This window comes from Rousettus aegyptiacus, unplaced genomic scaffold (genome assembly GCF_014176215.1).
Source record: "Rousettus aegyptiacus isolate mRouAeg1 unplaced genomic scaffold, mRouAeg1.p scaffold_m13_p_8, whole genome shotgun sequence".
NCBI lineage: Eukaryota > Metazoa > Chordata > Mammalia > Chiroptera > Pteropodidae > Rousettus > Rousettus aegyptiacus.
The window spans coordinates 30,515,423-30,529,104 of record NW_023416311.1 but is presented as its reverse complement, the minus strand read 5'-3'; positions in this window follow the sequence as shown (position 1 = coordinate 30,529,104).

Sequence of the window (13,682 nt, the reverse complement as noted above, 5' to 3'; positions counted from 1 at the left end):
TAAAACTCTAAAAGTGGCTTTAAAAAAATGCATCGAGTACCAGCCACAGGTTGCAGCTGATGTCATCTCTCTAAAAAGGTAGCAGCTATGGCTTTTCTTACCGAGTTACCTGTCTGGGTTTTATAGGAGCGCTCTGTTTTTTTCTCCCTTCTGTTCTTAAGTTATATCTCTCTACAACCTCACCACCTTTGATTGTCTTTGCTCATTTTCCTCCCATTCATCATCTGTAATAACTTCCTTTCAAGAGCCTTTTGCATGTTTTTTAAAGTATTTTTTCTGCTCTGATTTCCATTAGTATTCTAACAAGATAAGGACCTCTTGCCTGTTTACGATGCTGTTTTTAACAACCACTGGCTCCAATGTTTAGTCAATTGATACTTTTATGGAGAGTTCCTAAGAATAAAATAGTAATAATTATAGCATCCTGGAAAACTCGAAAAAATTCTGTCACAGGGTATATTCACTCCTCATCCAAGTGGAACTATTAACTATTGGGTACATCTTACCAGGTTCCCTTAACAGGAAAAAAATCTGCACTCTCCACAGCTTTAATACCCGGAGCTCTCTTCTAAGTCACACTCTGAAATTTAAAAGCTAGTTTCTCATTCTTTCTTCTAGTCTTACTCCACAGAGCATGACTCTGATTTACTTCCACTCGGTTATCTACAATACTAGACTTTTTTTACATGGTATGATATCATTTACGTCATATGAAAATGATTGCATGAAACAATACACATTTGCAAAAACGATAAAAACAGAATGATTGTCAATACTGGATGACTTCTGAGCTCAGTTGTTGTTGTTCATTTAATCTCAAACACTGAGTATTCTCCAGTAATTCAGAACTCGCCACTGGGACACCTTCCTCTCTTGAAAAGGGAATTGTTCCTACCTTCAGGACTTCAAGCGGAGGAACTGACACGCTCTACAGCGGTTCATCTCCCTGAACCCCCATTCCCAACCTGGTTCGGGACTCAGTAGCTTCCCTAGTGGCCTCAGACGGATATGCACAAGAGGCCGGGAGCTGCAGGTGTTAGGCGGGCACAAAGCATGGTACTGAGTAAGGGCTTGACCTCGAAGATTCGAGTGTGGGACGCAGCACCCTTACTTAGCCCCCTAGCCCTGAATAGAGATGAGGGACAAAGCGGAGGTGGCATGGTGGTCGCGGGAAGCCTAAGACCTGAGTCTGCGCCTGTGAATCGGGCTAAGGGGATAGGGTAAGGGTGGATTCCTCAACAGAGTTAGCTTTAAAGGGCTTCTCGAAGGAAGGAACCAGCAGAAGACCCAGAGCTAGAGACCCATCTCTCCGCCCAGACCCTCTCCATCCAATAATATCAAGCCTGACATCTGAGCTTTTATTGTTGCCCTTCACAAGCCTGGCCAATTGGGGGTCTAGTTTCCAGGCGCGTCACAACGGGATCCTCTGGTCCCCATCTCTCATCTTGACTCCATCCATTGAATACCCTCTAGAACGCCCCGTACATGTCCCTGACCCTGAGTGACCTATTCCGCCACAATCCTTCCCCTTTCCAGCTCCTGCCTCGGTGTCCCGGTCCTGCCAGCTGTCTCTCCCGTACAGAACCGAAGATGTCCCACACTTCCCAGAGAAGTCGCAGAGTCCCGGAGAGAGTGACGCAACAGTCACATCAGGTGGAAGAGGAAACCTCCAAATCCGCGGCTCCCGTGGCCGTGCTTCCTCCTGGGGCCGGGGGATTCGAAAGGACGGGGCGCGAAGTCGAGCTTGAGTAGAGAAGCTAAGCAGAAAGGTTTCCTGGAAGAGCCAGAAGAGCCGAGATCCCTATCTTAGGTTTTGACCCCTGGGCCCTGACACTGCCCCTTCTGAAGCTCCGCCCGGGGGAACGCGGCTTCTACCGTGACGGTAAACAATCATCAACCCAGAACTGCCCCCTACCCTCACCCACATAAATGAGGTGACTCAATGCCAACGCAGATGCCCCAATGGGAAGGCATGGACCTTTGAGGAAGGGAGCACACGGGTGAGGCGCAGGGTTCAGGACACCGAGACCTGCGACTGTGTTGGGAGGGGCAACAGACACCAGGAATGGGCAGCACCTACTAGGATCCCGCTCCAAGGAATATTGCAGCTGGAGCCCAGATGTGCACTTGGCCCCACACGGCAGAGCTTTGGAAGGTGCCAGGGCCTCAAGCCAATCAAAAACTGGTCATAGCAATTTCCTAGAAAGGAGTCGGGCCCAGCCAAGAAGAGCGCTCCGGCACGAGTGTGAGCAGAGAGCAGAGAACTCAGATACTGGAGAGTCTTTAGAAAGAGCTGTTTCACTGTTAAATATTTATTTGAAATCAAATTATACGTTCACATTGTTTAGAGCATTAAATCTTTTAGAATTCTTTTTTAAAAAACACACACACACACAGCTCTTTTATACCCTTCATCTCATTTCTTATGCTACAGAACACCCTTTTCTAACATGGAACTCGTTTTTTAAAATTTTTTCCCTCTGAACACTGCTATCTATATTTCATCTCCTCCTGTCATTCTGTCCTCTTTGGGACCCTGAGATCTGGACATTTGTCTCATGTTGTAGAAATGATGGCTTCCTTAAGTCAGTAAATGTTGACCATTTTTTATCATGTTCTTAGATAAACTTTTGCTTTTCTTTTCCTTTTTAAAATCATAGTTTGTTGGATCTTGTTGCTTTTTAAAAATAATTCCTCTTTATATTAAGTGAGTTCTCTTATAACAACTTCTTCATAGGTGATAGTTGTATTATCCCTATCCTGAGAGAAAAATTAATTATCTGACAAGGTAATACTGTGTGGTTCAATATGGTAACCGTGAGTTACTTTTTGCTGCTACTTAAATTTAAATATGAATTAAGTCATGTTAAAATGTAGTACCTCATCCACATTAGCTACATCTCAGGATAATACATAAAGTTATAATTTACATAATAATATTTTATTACATATTAAGTTACATGTAACAGTAAGACAAAAATTGGTAAACCAACTCATCTTAAGTAGAACAATAATATTTTCTTTGATGCTTTCTCGGTGCCCTCACTCCTGGCAACTCTTTCCTCTCCCTCATACATAATCAATGTTCTTAATTTTGTATCAATTGTTTCTTATTCTTTAGATGTTTATCACATTTTAAGATTGCCAAACAATATATAGTATTGTTTTATTTTATCTCTTCAACTTCCTCTACTTCCTTCCTGTTTCAGCAGTCCAGATTTAATTAATTTCCTCCTCTGATCTTAGAATAATTTTGTACAAATGCCTATTTGGTCCTTAAAACATAAATCTTATTTCCCTCTTTAAGTAAATTTGATTTCTCAGAGTCACTGGCAGGGCTACATTTCTTTGGATCGCCCACTGATGTCCCAGTATAGTCTCAGCTAACTGAGACAAACTTTCGGGCAGGTTACTGAAGCATTCAGGAACATCAGTGCAGGGCTTGGCAAATGAGGCTTATCCAGGTGGGAAGGAACATCCAAGACATGAAAATGATTAGAGAGGGAAGGAAGCATTGGGAGAGGCAGGACCAGCTGATGAGTTCTCCAGGAGTGGTGAATTTTAGGAATTTCTGAATTCCAGCACAGCCGTGTGGTGAGCAAACAGGAAGTAAGAACATAGACTTCAGCAAGGATGAGAAAGAACAGTGAGGAAGGATATTAGCCTCCCCTGCAATACTCTTTTCTCTGTCCAACACTTCTGAAATTACATTTCTCCTTTAACTTCAACTCAAATGCCATCTCTAGGAAAGCTCCCCTCATTGTAGGATTAATGTCCAGTCCCCCTACTTTGTCCTCCACTCCACTCTCACATCTTTGCCAGTATCTATCACCCTTACCATAATTTACCTCAGTTATAGGCAATCACTTGTGGTCTGTCTCATGGAATAGCAACTCCATTAGGACAAGAATATATCTTTAAAATTTTTTGTTCCCCATATCTCTCAGCATGGTGTATTGCACAGAAACTCATTAATAAATGTCCACTGAACAACTTCATTAGGAGAAACAGTTCAAGTGCAGAGTGGCACTTGAGTCACTCAGTCATTTAACAAGTATTTAGTGATAGATCATCTGTTATACACGGTATATACGTGTGTTTGGGCACTGGGACCACATCCCTGAACAAGAGAGACAAAAACATTAAATCTTGGAACTTACATTGAAGTTGTGTATTAGTTTTCTGAGTGTGTGCACTTTGAGAATTCTCCAGGTGTGCTCTAGTGGAGGAGTTTCCCAATTGGAACCTTTCATAACCTTAAATCTTCAAGACATCAGATCTTACCTTCAAACTTTAGAGGTGGGTTGTTGTCCCATTAGCCAACAGAGGGAGCTATAGGTACAGGAAAATCCTCTGGATGATTTAAACATTTTTCCCGCCCCCAGACACTAAACTAATGAATTTGCTTATAGCAGTCATCCTCAGATAGGCAAGGACTGCAGCTGCTAGCATTTCCCTTAGGGGTAGCACAAGGAAGTCACCAAATAACATACTTGCTTTTGCTGGATTTATAATAGGTGACAGGCACCCAATTACAGTCATTCTACTAAGCCATATGTCCATCAAAGGCTCTGCTGACATCCTTTTCTCCTACTATGGTCCTTTTTTTCTATGTTCATGAATGCCCTGTTTTTATCTTATAGCGGCAACTAACTCTCTGATTCTCCAGACACCAATTGAGGAATCTACAATGCAATTCAATTCTGACTGACTACCAGGGGTTCATACAGTCCCCAGAGGGTAAGGGCTCATTCCTACAAGACTACCCCTACTTCAGAGCCAGTCACCAGCACATTTGCCACCTGTTGGTACTCTGACCAACTGGCTATAAATCAGGTGTTCCCATGATCCTCAGGTATGTTAATTCACTAGAGCAATTTATGGAACTCAGGAAAGCACTGTTGCTGGTTAATTATGGAGGACATGATTTAGAAACAAATGGAAGAGATACATAGGGCAAGGCATGGGGTGGTGGTGTGTGTGTGTGTTTGTGGGGTTGCTCAGAGAGTCCATCCCTCTCTGGGCAAGCCACCCTCCCAGTACCTCGGTATGTTCACCAGCTTGGAAGTACTCCAAAACTCCTTCAGTTAGGATTTTTTTTTTTAAATGGAGCTTCATTATGTAGGCACGATTGAGTAAATCATTGGCCATTAGTGATTAACTCAGTTTCCAGCTCTTCTTCCTTAATTGAAAGAGTGAGTGTCTGTGTGGAGGGGCAGGTGGGGAGGGAGTGAAGTTGAAAGTTAAAATGGTATAATTCTGCCGTGGTCTTTCTGGTGACCACCTCACATCCTGAAGCTATAGGAGATCACCAAGAGTGGCTTCCTTAGAAAAAAAAAAACATTCCTATCACCCAGGAAATTCTATCACAATGTGTTATATACATGCATTAAAGATAGCCTCTCTACTGTTTACTTCTTCACAGTAGGCTGGGACTGCTAGCTTAAGCCCACTGGCGCCAAATTTTTACACAACCAATTGCTTTATTTTTTTTTTCCCCAATGTAAGGTAAACACATGACATGCCAAGAGAAGTTTTAAAAGCAAGTCTTCATTGCGAGAGCGCTCCCGGGTGAGGTTCACTGGTCCCGAGAGGAGAGGGGCCAGAGAAGTCGTACCCTGGGACCGGAAGGTGTAGTTTTTATAGGGCTATGGAGGGTAGGATATAGAACGGGACTTTGAAGCCCACATCAGAGAGTGTTAATTGGGCCCGGAGGCTGTTAGGGTAGTGGTGCCAGGGCTTTAGGGTGGGCCTAAGTCAGTTGAGCATCAGATTCTATCTCAGTCAGGAGTCTGGATTCTTGTAGCAGGCCGAGAAGTTTCCAGACAGACATCTGTTTAGCCCTCCCTCCCACCAACCCAACACCCAATTGCTTCAAATATAGTCCAGATAAGCACATTTTTTAGCCATTAGAGCATGCTTGTTTTGCATACCCCATGAAACTGCATCCAATACCTGCTAGCCATACATAAGACAAAACCTGGGGCTATGAAAAACCCTAGGCCCCTACTGCCTTTGGGAGCTCTGTGACCCAGAGGTTCCCTACCACCTGCTGAGTGCCATGACTTACACACTTGAAGTCCCCTCTCCAATTCCTCTCTGCCTTGGAGTTCGCTTGTCCTATTTGCCCTCTAGTTGGTGGTCCTGCACTGCTGTCACTGGAGGGTCTCCTGCTGTGATGGACTTTTTACCCCCTCTCATGCAACTGTCAAATCACTGTCCAAATAAAGTTAAGTGTGTGCTTTTGCCATCTTTTGGTCATGTTTTTTACTTTGATCAACCCCCAAATCCTCAAATTTACCCTATCAAGACAAATCTATCAGTGTTGAAATTAAGTAAATTTTACCAGATGTGGAAATGTCTGGCAATCTCACCTCACCTAATAAGAGATCTTTCCTTTCTGGAATCTTAGTGTGTCTAAGTCCTCTTTGTTTTCATAAGCTTTAGGCATTTTAAAGCATTAACTTTTTTTCTTTAAAAGTATGTGTTTTTATTTTACTTTTTTACTGTGGTAAAATACACATTATGTATTATGTGGTTACCATTTTAACCATTCTTAAGTGTACAGTTAATAGCGTTAAGTACGCTTATCCTGTCCCCAGGGTGAGCTAAAAGCCTACTGGACAGAGATGGGGAGAGCCCGGGACTCCACCACTGTGCTTCGCCCTGACCTCTTCGTCTTATGCTGGAATATCTGGAAACTCGTGCACTAGTAAACACATCACACCATTCATATTCTGAGTTGGGAAGCCAAGGTCTGGGGGACCCTTCCCTCTTTGGGCATCAAGGTCAAGTCTGAGTTCAAGGAGACAGGCACGGGTGCGCCACTACACATCTGGAGGTCTCTGCTTCAACGACATTTTGGGTTAGAGTGTCCGGTTTACGTCTGAACCGTATTTGAGTTGTTTCATTTCCATTCTAATAAACCTCCCCAAGATTTCCACACAGGTGCAGGCACAAAGGTGTTTCATGACTAGTGGAGCCTGGTAGGAACGTGCCCAAAGAGGTATTGTGGTTTCGTTGGAATAAAAATTAGATTTTTATGGTATTAAGTGTAACAGTTTTCCATTTTGATCAGTGACGGAGAATTTCTGGTTTCAACACATTGACTTTTTTTTTTTTTCCTTTTAATGTGAGACTATTTGAGAACAAGGAGAAGCATGTTTCTACCACAGACTGTCTGCACGGGCGAAAAGCTGTCCATGTGGGCATGCAGCTGCTGACCCTGATCGTGTGGAAAACTTCCCACTAGCTGACCCACCCTGCGAGGGCATCAGTGTTAGGGGTCTTCCTGGGGAAATAGAAATGGGGCGTTCTCTTCAGCCCTTCCCATAGGCCCCGGTTGAACTTTGGGAGAATTCCTCATTTTCCTTGTTTTGGTCGTGGAAACAGTCTCCAAGTCTGTGTCCTGGATGTGTTCACTTTACTGTTCTGTCATTTGATTTATCTCCTAGGAGATACAGCTATAGATTCTTTACATCCCATAATTATATCTCCAATAGAAAGGAAAACTAGGATCATTTGCTATATTTGAAAAATAAATACTGAAACAATGAAAAAGCGCTTTTTGTGTGTATTGCAACATTGTGGCATCAATCCAGCTCTGAGAACTCCCTGGGAATGTGCAGGCTGGTTCTTGAATCTCTCTCTCTGCCGGCAAGTTCACTGCAGCACCTCCAGGGGGAAGCTTTGCTGTGGAGGCTTTTATAAAGGGGAATTTTCTAAGTGTCTTCCAGGAGGCCTGGAGATGGAAAGAAAAGTAGCGTGCCTCTGAAAACCAGCATACAGCCTGAGACCTTCAGTTCTTCTCTCAAAGCATCCTTAACGGGGCTAGCCTGACCGCATAACACTGTGCCACACGAATGCAGACATATCTAAACTATTCTTTGTTCCCAACTCAAAATCAGCATTTTGTTTTGCATGTCCTAAATCTCAGAGATGGAAAGATTTTTGGTTATACAAGCAACGATATGGTGAAATCAGCCTTGGTACTTCACCCGGGAGACCTTTATGATGCCCGGTCTGGGACAACCGGCTGTCATCCGACTCCCATGCCCAAAATCTCTTTCACGTCAGCTCCTTCCTCCTTATTCACTCAGCACAATGAACAGCTGAAATCGTATAATCCATGGCCGCACTCAGCATCCCGACCACAAAGCATTAATCTCCCTCCCCATCCCCTGTTCTTTGATTTGAAAGATCACATCAGGTGGCGATGTGCAGAGCCTGTGTCTGTAGGAGTGCAACATTCCTTATCCCAGTGTTTGTTTGTTTGTTTTGTATCTGATGAGATTTCTACAATGAATATGTGTTATTTTTCAAAGAAAAAAAAAGGAACTGCCAAGCGCTTTTTTTTTTTTTTGATAAAGGGAAATATCTTCCTTCTCTGTAGGTGCTACCCACTTGCTTCATGTGCAGAAGGGGGAAGAGAAGCCAGGTCCCCGATGAACCCAGCCTTCCCAGTGAGTTGTGCTTCTCATTTTCCACAGTTGTTTCACAAATAACGCTCCCTAGAGTCTCCATAGCCCCAGGAGGTGGATTTCCCCTGGTTATGGGGGTGGGGAGGAATTCCTTCAGCCCTCAGCTTCTCTCCTGCTCTATTTACATTTACTGTTCTCTTTTAATAGGTATTAATAGCCCCATTATATAAAGAGGAAGAACTCATCATCAACTCCAAGTCAAAATAAGGGTAGTAGAAGAAACAAATTTATTGGACAGTGCATCTAACCATCTACTGAAATTAACGTCCTTCTAAAACACACAAACACACACACACACATACACACACACACACACACACACACACACACACACACACACACACAGTGTTCTCCAGGACCTTGTAGTGTAACAGTAGCACGTCTGACATCTGACTCCAACTCAGAAGGTTTTGTGTTCAAATCATGTCGGGGTCAGGAGTCGAAGCTGTGATTTTCTCCTCTGCTACCTGGGTAAGTTCAGTAGTGAACAATCCAGCATCTTATCACTAGCTCCCAACCCTGTAATTTTTTACCTTTTCTTTAGTCCAGAGGAACTTCTTGTTATGAACCTCAGCAGTGGATAGACACTTGAGATGAAGGGTAAGCATGACCTAGAAGGGAAGAAAAACCCACACAAGCCAAAATTTAAGTTGCTCTGTTCACATCTTCATCAGGACTTACCTTTATCAGGACTCTGCTTCAGATAGGACATTCAAATAACTTCAGATAGGACACTAAAACAAGATAATCGGAGACTGTGAATGAATTCACTCTAGTGTGAAAATAGTTTTATTGGCTCCTGGAAGGAGTATTACATAGTCTCCTTGATTTGATATCTGTCACCTGGAAAAAGTCAATTTCCCAATTTTCTCCTCCTATTTCCCCCCACCTCTTCCCTGCCTTTTCATGGTTCGAGTATGAGTCTTCTGTCAAAAGCTCCTGAACGCCGTGGTTAAAGAGATAACAGTACTATGAAGTTGATTCAAAATTATTATGTTTAGGAAGGAGTTCTTGAACTCTCTGAGAGTGGAAAGTTATCCTGGCAGTTACCCCCTTTTTACTTAGAGGCCATTTAAACATATCCCTTCAACAATCAAGTTCCAGATACTAACCAGTTGTGATGTGAGAGCCAGGAAAAACCCACATTAGTAGTAATGAAGATCGCTGTGGACTTATCAGGTTTAAGCTTGCACTGCACCAGCCCCACTGTCCCTTCAGCTTAAAAGCCTATCCTCTCCTGAGTTTAAAAAACAAACAAACAAACAAACAAACAAACACGACAACAACAAAATGCCTCCTTGTTTTAAAAGTCTATGATTGATGAAATCTTAGAATGAACAGCATAACACTTGATTTGACATCTGGTAGTCTAGAGTCAGATGTGCTACTGTTTGGGCAATGAAGTCACAAGCACCAATCTTTTGTATATTTCACATATGCTTCCCCGTTTCTCAGTTGCATAGTTCAATATTTGCTATTCATGCATCCAGATGGTTTGGGACTTCCGCTAGGTTTCTTGTCCTTTTATTATAAAAATATATAAAGCAAGATGATAAGATGGATAAAGTGAGGTAAATCTGGGAGGCTCGGGGAATACTTGACTTCGACATTCACAAACAATCTGCTCTCCCTGGGGTTTTGAGGCACTGGCCATCCTACCAACTGCTTTGCTGGTCCAGCCCCTTCTCCTGGACTTTAGATTCCAAGCAGCCACCTGGCCAAAGTTTTACTCAAAAAAAAAAGTGAGGTGGGACAGGGAGAGTTCCCTTCGACAGGAACTGTCCCAAAGATCAGCAGGAGCAAAGGGAAATTCTACCCACCCAGGGAAAGGAGGGGTGAGGGAAGCAAAAGAAAGGAAATATTCATAGTCAATTGTCTTCCCAGGAGCGTGCATTTGAGAACATTTTGGATTCTGAGCTGGAGCCAAGTCCCACTCCAAATATACAAAAGTGGCCGGGGGACCCGACCTGTTATCTTTCTTCCTAGCTGCATTCCCAGTCCTGGAGATGACTCGCAGAACTGACTCCCTATATCAGGTGCCTCTGGATGGTCATGCTTGACCTTTCCTCCTTCTTTCCCTATGTTCAGATGCCTGGAGCTTTCCTGGAGCCAGTTCTGACCTTCCTGAGTCTTCTATAAGGAGAAACATGGGTGCTGCTGTAGGAATCTGCTGTCTGTGTGGGTCACTTGCTTCTGAATGGTTTCTCCTCTTTAAAGTGACTCTTAGAGTAGTTTTCCTAATTTATTTCATAAACATTTGCATAATCATAAGATAACATGCAATGTTCCAGGATGTCCAAGCACTCTTTTAGGAGCTGAGGGATGAGTCAGAGAATAGGAAGGCACCAGTCTCATATCTGAAGAGATTTTGACACATGATAAAGCACAACACAAAAGGAAAAATACTGAGACAGGTGGTCAGGATGGGGGTTTGTATCTGGAACTTGAGCATCTCTTCCTTCTGGCCTTTCACACAAATTTGTATTTGAGTAGTACCTGCAGAGGATGACTGTTTTTTACTCTTAAAGAGTAAAAAATGTGTTTTTTGAAAGAAATTATTCCAAATACAGGAAATTTTGATGAGAAAACAAAATTATCCATAATCAAACATCTCAGAGAAAATCAAAGCTGATGTAATTATGTGCAACTTCCCTGGTATTTTCTGTCTATATATCCTTACACATTACTTTGCTGTAAAATTCTTTTTGTAAAACAATTTCTCCAATAATGCTAACAGGTATTAGCTATAAATTTAATGTGTATTTTTAAAACAGCCTTATGGAAGGAAAGAAGGGAGGAAGGGAGGAAGGAAGGAAGGAAGGAAGGAAGGAAGGAAGGAAGGAAGGAAGAAAGGAAGGAAGGAAGGAAGGAAGGAAGGAAGGAAGGAAGGAAGGAAGGAAAGAAGGAAGGAAGGAAAGGAGGGAGGGATGAATAGCAGGAAAGAAAGAAGATTGCAGATTGGTTATTCTAGGGGAGAGCTCGACATACCCTCATTTCAAATGCCTATAGAGCTGATTTAGAAGGAAACCACAACTGGTGTTCCCGCCCCAGATTCTTGTCTTTCATTGAATATAGTCATACATTCCGCATTTCCAGGTATGTAACATCGATTTCATCTTTGTTTGGTTTCTTTCTCAGAATATCCTCTCTCTTTTTGGCTCCTCACATTCAAGAAAATCTCTGTCAAGACATTAGCTGGATATGAGCTAAAGGAACAGAGACATCAGAAACCACACAGGACAAAGAACAAAGACTTTACCAAAAAAAAAAATTAGAAAAAAACACTAAACGGTCTGCTGCAACCTACAGCAAGCAACCAAAATAACCCTGAAGAAGAGGGAGAATCAGATTTTCAGAGTTATTACATTCTAATATCCAAAATGTTCACTCTCAACAAAATATTATAAGCCATGCAAAGAAATAAGAAAGGATAGCTCAGTCACAGAAATTAATGGAAATTCTTGATAATCCTGGATATAGAAGTTTATTTTACTATAATTATAGAAATATATTGTGAGCCAGAATTTCTAACTTTTATAAAGACGTAACTAGCCTAGAGAAAAATTGCAAGAATAGCAAATGAATTCCCATATTCTTCCTACCTAGATTTACTAGTTTTTAAAAATACTTTGTTATATTTGTTTTTACATATAAAATTCATACACATATATACACATATACACACATATACATATATTCATAAACACACGTATAGTCATACATATATATACATATTATTTATATTATTATTGCCATTTTGTGAATCATTTGAGAATAAGTTATAGACATCATTACATTTAACTCCTAAACACATTGGCATGTATCATGACAAATTTTAGCATATCTATTATGCTGAAGAACAGAGGCATTCTCTTATATAATCACAGTAGGATGATCAAATCTTGGAAATTTAACATTAATACAATAACTACATAATATTTACATACATTTAGATTTTCCAGATTATCCCAATAATGTCTTTTATAGAATTCTTCTAATTCAACATCCAACCCAGGATTATGCATTACATTTAGTTTTCACGTCTTTTTAGTTTCCTTTAACCTGGTGCCTTTCTTAGCCTGCCTTTGTTTTTCACGCCATTGATTATTTTTTTTTAAAGAACACAGACCTAAGACATGCACAGACTGAAAGTAAAGGCAAAAAAGATGTTTCATGAAAATTGAAATCAATTTAAAAAGCTGGGATAACAATACTTATACCAGATAAAATACCAGACTTTAAGACAAAGGCTGTAACAAGAGACAGAGAAGGACTCAGTTATCCCACTTTCTCAAAATACTACTTTGACGGGACATGTGCATTCATATGTTCATTGCAGCATTATTTACAATAGTCAATCTATGGAAGCAACCTGGGTGTCTGTCAATGAATGGATAATGAAGAGGTGGTACATATATACAATGGAATATTACTCAGCCATAAAAAAAAGAATGAAATCTAGCCATCTGCAACACTGTGGATGGACCTAGAAGGTCTTATGCTGAGTGGAGTAAGGCTAACAGAGAAAGACAAATGTCATATGTCGAATCTAGAGAACAGGATAAACAAATAAACAACAGAAACAAGCTCATAGATACAGAGTATTTTGATGGTTGCAGGAGGGAGGGGATTAAAAAGTACATGTGGAAAAGTTAAAGATAATGATAATAATGTAAGTTATTGATGTAATTAATTGAGTGACTGTGATGTCAGGATACTTTTTATTTATTAATTTAAAAATATACACATTCCCTTCTAGATATAAATGCACCTTTAGACTCATGCAGTTAATCATTCTTTGGAGTACATAGGAACAACCTGGACAGTGAAATTCATCAGAGGTGAAGAATTTCTATACTGAATATGCAAGATGCTCCCAGTGATCACCTGGCACCTGCTCTTTCCTACTTTGGACCTTCCAGTTTGTGCTTTCTTGTTTTGGGTTAGTAGATACAGACAAAACATTCAGGGAGAGGGAATAAAAGAAAGAGCACAGGGTCATTTTTCCATTTGGAGAGAAGCTGATGCAGAGAATCAGATATAGCAAAACTGCTAATAATATCTATAAAACCTATTCGTAGGGATGAGGCAGAAGGTATCAAAGTTTTCTCTATTACTTATGTCCTTGTATAGCGTCCATCCTCTTGTATGAGCTCCTTGGTGATCAGGGAAACACATCTGAGGATATCACTTTTACTTCGA